The sequence below is a fragment of the Haemorhous mexicanus genome, chromosome 26 (assembly GCF_027477595.1).
Source record: "Haemorhous mexicanus isolate bHaeMex1 chromosome 26, bHaeMex1.pri, whole genome shotgun sequence".
Classification (NCBI taxonomy): Eukaryota; Metazoa; Chordata; class Aves; order Passeriformes; family Fringillidae; genus Haemorhous; species Haemorhous mexicanus.
Window position 1 is genome coordinate 1772778 of NC_082366.1, and position 6013 is coordinate 1778790.

At 59.9% G+C, this 6013-nt stretch overlaps 1 long non-coding RNA gene across 1 annotated transcript; it reads right to left on the reverse strand.

Moving 5' to 3' along the window:
* Nucleotides 1-318: 318 nt before the first annotated feature.
* Nucleotides 319-992, reverse strand: LOC132338603 (uncharacterized). Its single transcript, XR_009489495.1, has 2 exons — nt 928-992; nt 319-637 (listed from the first exon to the last, which is right to left on the reverse strand). It is a non-coding gene; the product is annotated as an uncharacterized LOC132338603 (long non-coding RNA).
* Nucleotides 993-6013: the final 5021 nt, after the last annotated feature.

Consider the following 6013-nt stretch of genomic DNA (forward strand, 5'->3'; position numbering starts at 1 on the left):
ACCTCGGAGCCCTCAGCAATACAGCCAGCAGCACACGGGCAGGAGGACACGGATAGTGCTTCCTGCCTGGCACAGGGCTTGTTGCTATCTCTAGGCACCACTCTTGCAGGGATCCCTGCAGCTCCAGCTACTGCCCAGCCGCTCTGTCGGCAGCACAAAGGCTTCAGCAGAACCACCAAAGGCCGAGGGGATTCTGGCTATTTTCCCTGCCATTTTCCCTGCATGCCCGGGCAGCTGGCTGAGCACAAGCACCCTTTTCACCCTTTTCCCCTAAGCCCTGCTGATCCTGGGAGGGAAAAGAAAGATTCTGGGAGTCTGTCCATTACAACATATTCTTTATTTACGTACAAAAAAAATGATAATACGAAACCAAAAATCCTGTTGAAAAAGAAAATCCCTGCTGGCTTAAATGGCCTCACGAGAGAGAGCCTTCCATATCAGCTCTCCACAGAGGTCCAGCAGCACAGCAAGGCAGTGCTGCAGGGACGAGGCCGTTTCTTCCATGCATTGCGGAATCGATCTCGCAGCTTACGCCATGGGGAGTAGGGAGCTCTCTGTATGGCCCGGAGAACGAGCCCAGTTTCAATTGCCAGCTTTCTGATGGCAGGACTGCTGTCAAATGCCATTTCTTCAAGGGCTGCAAGATAGAGGAACAAAGCCAAGGTTAGATGCCGGATCTGTGGGGAGCCCAGGAGAGCCCCTGGCCAGGGCCGTCCCCGCTGGCGTTTGCCATGGCCAGGACGGAGCAGGGACCAAGGGGATCAGCCTGAACCTGCTGGCCAAAAATGGCACAAGTGGCCTTGAAATATCTGTGTGCTCAGCCCACGGCACCCCTTGTCCACACAGGGAGCAGAGGCCTCCGCAGCCAGGGCAGGGCTTGCAGCTCCCCCCGCCAGAACCCGTTGCCTTCCCGCTGCCCTCACTCACCCTCCCAGATGACCTGGAGCGCTTCGATCTTCCCCATCAGGTGCCGCCCGCCGATCCCTGCGAACACAGAGCCTGTCACGGCCCCAGCGGCACAGCTCCCTGCCAGCGGCGCTGCCAGCATTGTGATCACGGCCTGCTGGCCCGGCAGGGCTCAGCCCGGCCCTGGCCGCACCCTGCCGCCCAAGGGCACGGCTGCCAGAGGGCGGCAGCGGCGCTGAGGCCAGGCGGGGCTCCACGGCGCTGGGTCCAGCTGGCGCTGCCGGGGCAGCAGGCGGGGCTGGGGCCGAGCTGCGGTGGGCTGGGGAGGGAGCCCGGGCTCGTGGCTCACCCAAGAACCTGATGGCCGCCTCTCGCAGGGGCTCCTGTGGGCTCTGCAGGTAGGGCAGGGCCTGGAGCAGGTGCTCGGCCGCTTGACTCCTGTCCTCGGCCAGCTGGAGAGAGCGGCGGGAGGGAAGGAAGGGTTGGCGCGGGCTCAGCCCCTCCCTGCCCGCACAGCCCTGAGGCGCGGCCAGCAGCCGCTGGGGCCGGGCTCCCGAGGGGAGGGGCCAGAGGGCCGGCTGCTGCCCGGGGAGCCGCGGTGCCGCTCCGCCCCGCAGCCCCGCCGGGCCGGGGCTCCATGGGCCCCCGGCTCGGGCCCACGGGAGCCTGGAGTAGAGCCCGCGCGGCCTCTGCGTGCAGCAGCGGGCAGGGAAAGAGCTGCCAGCCCCGCACACTGAGCAACACCCTCGGGGGCCTTCAGGCTGAGGCTGGGGATTCTTGGCTGTCCTTACCAGGCACTTGCCGAACCTCCATGTCTGATCCACCTGCAGCATTTGTTTGAGATCCCTCCTCTTCAGGAATGTGGCTGAAGAATGCAGCGTTTCCCTGGAGGCCTGGAGAGCAGCAGAGACGCACAGATGGCCCCACAGGCCATCCCAGGAGCGCAGGAGCATCCCAGTGCCACAGCCTGGAGGGGGCTGCAGCCTGGGAGGAAGCCAGGGCAGGAGGCAGCCCAGCCCACTCCCCGGGGGACAGCAGCCGGCCACAAGCCCTCACCTCAGCAACAAGCTGATCCTCATCATGGCAGTGGATGTAGAGTGGAAGCAGGCTCTGGCGCACTTGTGACTTCAGGGCCTTTCTTCCATCTTCTGTTAGTAAGTCCAGCATCTCTTGAAAGACACACATGGAGCTCAGCTGCACCTGGCTATCATGCTGTGTGAAAGGAAGGACAAAACACCTCAGCATCAGCTGCTTCAGGCCCCCCAGGGCACAGGGCTGCATCTCCACAGGGCACCAAGCGTCCGGGCAGCACCCAGGGGCCGTGGCTGTGGGCACAGAGCCTTACGCAGTCAAAGAGTGGCAGGAGTGCCTCAGCCAGCTGCAGGGCGATGGGGGTGGGTATTGGGGCGCCGTTATCCAGGAGAGTGTATCTGAGTAGAAGAATGGTCATCCTGACCATGTCGCTATCATTTTCATCCAGAAGATCCACAAGGCTTTCATTCAGGCTCCTCATTTTTTCGGCCTGTGTGGATCACAAGTTTGTGAAACACCACCCTGCTGCCGCAGGGCCCAGAGGCCAAAGGCCTGTCCCGAAGCACTCGGGCAGCTGAAGCGGGAGGCAGGAGAGCTGGGAGCAGCTGCCCCAGGGCCCGAAGCCCAGGCGAGGCCAAGCCACTGCGTTGCCCGGCCCCACGCTGCCTGCACGGCTTCAGGCACTGCCCCCTTCTCACCATCAAGGGGTTCTTGCCCAGCACTACGAGGCCTCTGAGGGCCAAGTAACGCCTCGCCCTGTGCTCGCTCTGCAGGTTCTGTGACATGATCTCCAGAACACTGTCACTGCATTCCCTCAAGTCCAGGCACTGGAGGACCTGAAAGGCACAGGGCAGTGACAGGGGACCCCGCCAGCAGGTGCCTGGAACAGCAAAGGGCTGGGCCGGGCAGCAGCACAGGGCACGGGCACCCTCTTGGCAGCTGTGGCTGTGAGAGGGCAGAGAGCTGGGAGGCATCTCAGTGAGGTAGTGCACCTGGTGAAGGCACGGGGAGACTTGGAAAGGTGTCCGAGGCAGCAATGTCCCCAGCGTTCCCAGAGAAGTGCTTCCCTTCTCAGCACGGTGCCGTAGGGTCAAAGGCTCACAGGGACCAGCAGATGTGGCATGGGAAGCCAGGTGACTCATGGGGGAATTAAAGCCTGGCCACAAGCTGCTTATTTTTTCTGGCCTGGAAACACCGCTCTCCATGAGCAAATCCAGCAACGAGGCACTGGTCTCATGTTTGAAGAGCTCTGAGTGTGCTCTAATCCCAGTGCCGATGGCCCAGGTCTCTTTCGCACGAGTTCGCTTGATTAATTTGTAGACAAATTGTAGGAGAAGGCTAAGAAGCCAGGGATGTTGCATGGACTGCTCCACACACGCTGCTTGGCTGAGCAGGGGCAGCAGGCCCAGCCCAGGTGGGAATGGCTTCAGGTACCTGCGTGGTGCTGCAGAAGCGGCCACAGCTGGATTCCTGATCTTGTGTCTTGTCCAGGGCTGGATCTGGGAAAGAGAGAGCGCAGCCAGAGCTGAGGGGCTGCTGGAGAGGCCGGAGAACAGAGGCCAGCCCTGTGCTCCCCAGGCAGGGAGAACCCCGGGATGGCCCAGGAGGATGGAGCACGACCACTGTGGGGTGTCCACCCGGCCCCTCTTCTGTCCTGTGCATGGGCATGTCCCCAGGGGATGGTTTGACATGGCATGGCATGGCATGGCATGGCATGGCATTGGGTCAAGCCAGCTGCAGGCACCTGTTCTGCGGCCCAGCTCTTCCACTCACCCTCCTGCGGTGGCTGGAACGGCACCACCTCTGAAGTCTCCTGTGCTGGGACAGCAACAGGGCCTTCTTCCTCCTCCTCCACCCAGGCCATCTTTGGCACTCTCGGTGGTCTCTGCTCCATGTTTCTGACGGGATTTGTCGGTGTTTGTAGGAGAGATGCCTTGGAAAAGCTCCAAGTCACCAAGTCCTGAAGTTGTGCCTGAAAGGCACCTTCAAGAGACAAGCCTCAGGAAGGCTACAGGACAGCAAGTCCTGCACTCAATCTCAAGGGCTCCTGCCACAAGGACAGGAGACTCCTGTCCAGAATTGTGGAGTAGCCTTGAGGGCACACGTGGCAGGGATGGGAGATGCCTAGGAAAAGCTCTGGGACACCAAGTCCCATTCGCTGCCCTCGAGGGCACCTGCAGAAGAGAAGCCCTCAGGGAAACCACGGGTCAGCAAGTCCTGTGCTCTGGCCTTGAGGTCACCTGTAGGAACAATGCCTCCGGAGAAGGAAAAGCTCCGGGTGGGACACGAACGAGCGCGCTGTGCGGGGGCTCCTCACGGCACCGCTCTGTCCCGTCCTGTCCCGTCGCCTGCTCCAGGCACTGTGGTGTGCTCTAGTCACCACCAGCATCTATGTCACAAAATGTCACAAAGGACACCCTGTCCCATTCCATGCCAGGGTGACTGTGCTGCACTGTGTCACAAAGGGCCCTTGCACAAACTGCCACCTGCCTGGGCCCGCCCCCAGCCCACCCAAAGTGGCCCAGGCTGGAAGGAATCCCTGGCCCCAGGTGTCCAAGCCAGCCCAAGAGGATCTTTAGGAAGGGCTCCGAGCATCAGCAAACGCTGCCCTGCTCTGCGGGCTCAGGGCAGCAGAAGGAGCCCCCAGGGCTGCCGATGCAGCCGCGCTGGGAAGGGCACGGGGCCTTGCAGGGAAGCTGGCACGGCCTCCCTGGGACAGGTCCCGGCTGGTGGCCATCCTAAACCCGTGAGTGTGACACGCACAAGGAACGGGTGGGCCCGGGCACGAATGCTGCTCTGAGCCCTGGGGCCCGGGGAGTGCTGACATCAGCAGGTGTGGCAGAGTCCCCGCCCAAACAGGCCTGCCCCCCCCCGAGCCTTGGCAGTGCTGGTGCCCGTCTCCTGCCCCAGAGACCCGTGCCCCCGGGGAGCTTCTGTGCCAGAGGGAGCCAAAGCCCACGTGCATCGGGGGCTGTGCTCCTTCCTGCAGGGGCTGATGGCTGGAGCTCCTGCAGCAACTGCTGGCAACACTTTGGTCTCTGTCAGAAGCTCTTTCTCCATGCTGGAATTATTTTCTCATTGAAGCGATTTCCTTCAGCGCAAAAGCATCTTTATTGTGAAGGCAGAGAAGAATCTGGCATTAAAGAATCCTCACTTCAGGAAAGCTTTACCTCCCATTGCTCAACTCAAATTGTTCCAAAATTTGCAAACTTCCTAAAGTAATGGGATGGCCTGAGAACGTGAGAATTAGAAATTTGCTTCCCATCTCACAGCAGCAATTCATTTGCCTTAACGTCATCAACTGAGTGTCACTTTACAAAACATAAAATTACACAGAGGCAAAAAGAAGGCCATTCTTTGATTTTCAAACAGTTTTCGATGAAGGGATGATAATATCCTAATTCTCTTAAGGAATAAAAGCTCTCAAGGAATGAAAGTCCACTTACTGTTACAAAAGTACCCCAAACAAATGAGTAAATGGCAAAAGGGCTAATCCTTCCCCTGCTGAAGATATGTAGGAGTCCAATAAAGTACACCTCCCCCCTCTTGTTCCCTACAGAAGAATCCGGACCACAAAGAGGAAAAGTCACAGATATTCTTTCTGCCCTCCATAACCCAAGCTGTGCCAAAGCACAGATGCTGCCTTCAAACTGACTCAAATTCCAGCCTAGACCTCTCACCCTACAGGTAACTCCTTCCTCAACACACCCCCCAAGACCAAACTCCCCAAACATTTGCCCAGAAGCCCTCAACACCCCGCCAGTACACCCAGCTGTCCCTGTCCCTCCGCAGAGCTTTCCCACCCTCCAGCAGATGCCCTGGTTCCCTGCACGGGCCGTGCGCTGGAACTCAGGAGGATCTGCTCCCAGGCCTTCCCCAGCAGCAAGCTCAGGCCGCCAGGCCTGTGGTTCCTGGATCATCCCTTCCAGCGCGCCTTCCCAAGCACGGCTGTTCCATTGGCACGTCTGCGCTCAGCTGGGACTTCTACACTCAACCAGGACTGCTGGAAAAGGATCCAGAGCAGCCTGGCAAGCTCCTTCTCCAGCTCCCTCTTTAATCTTAGGGGAGGTAGAAC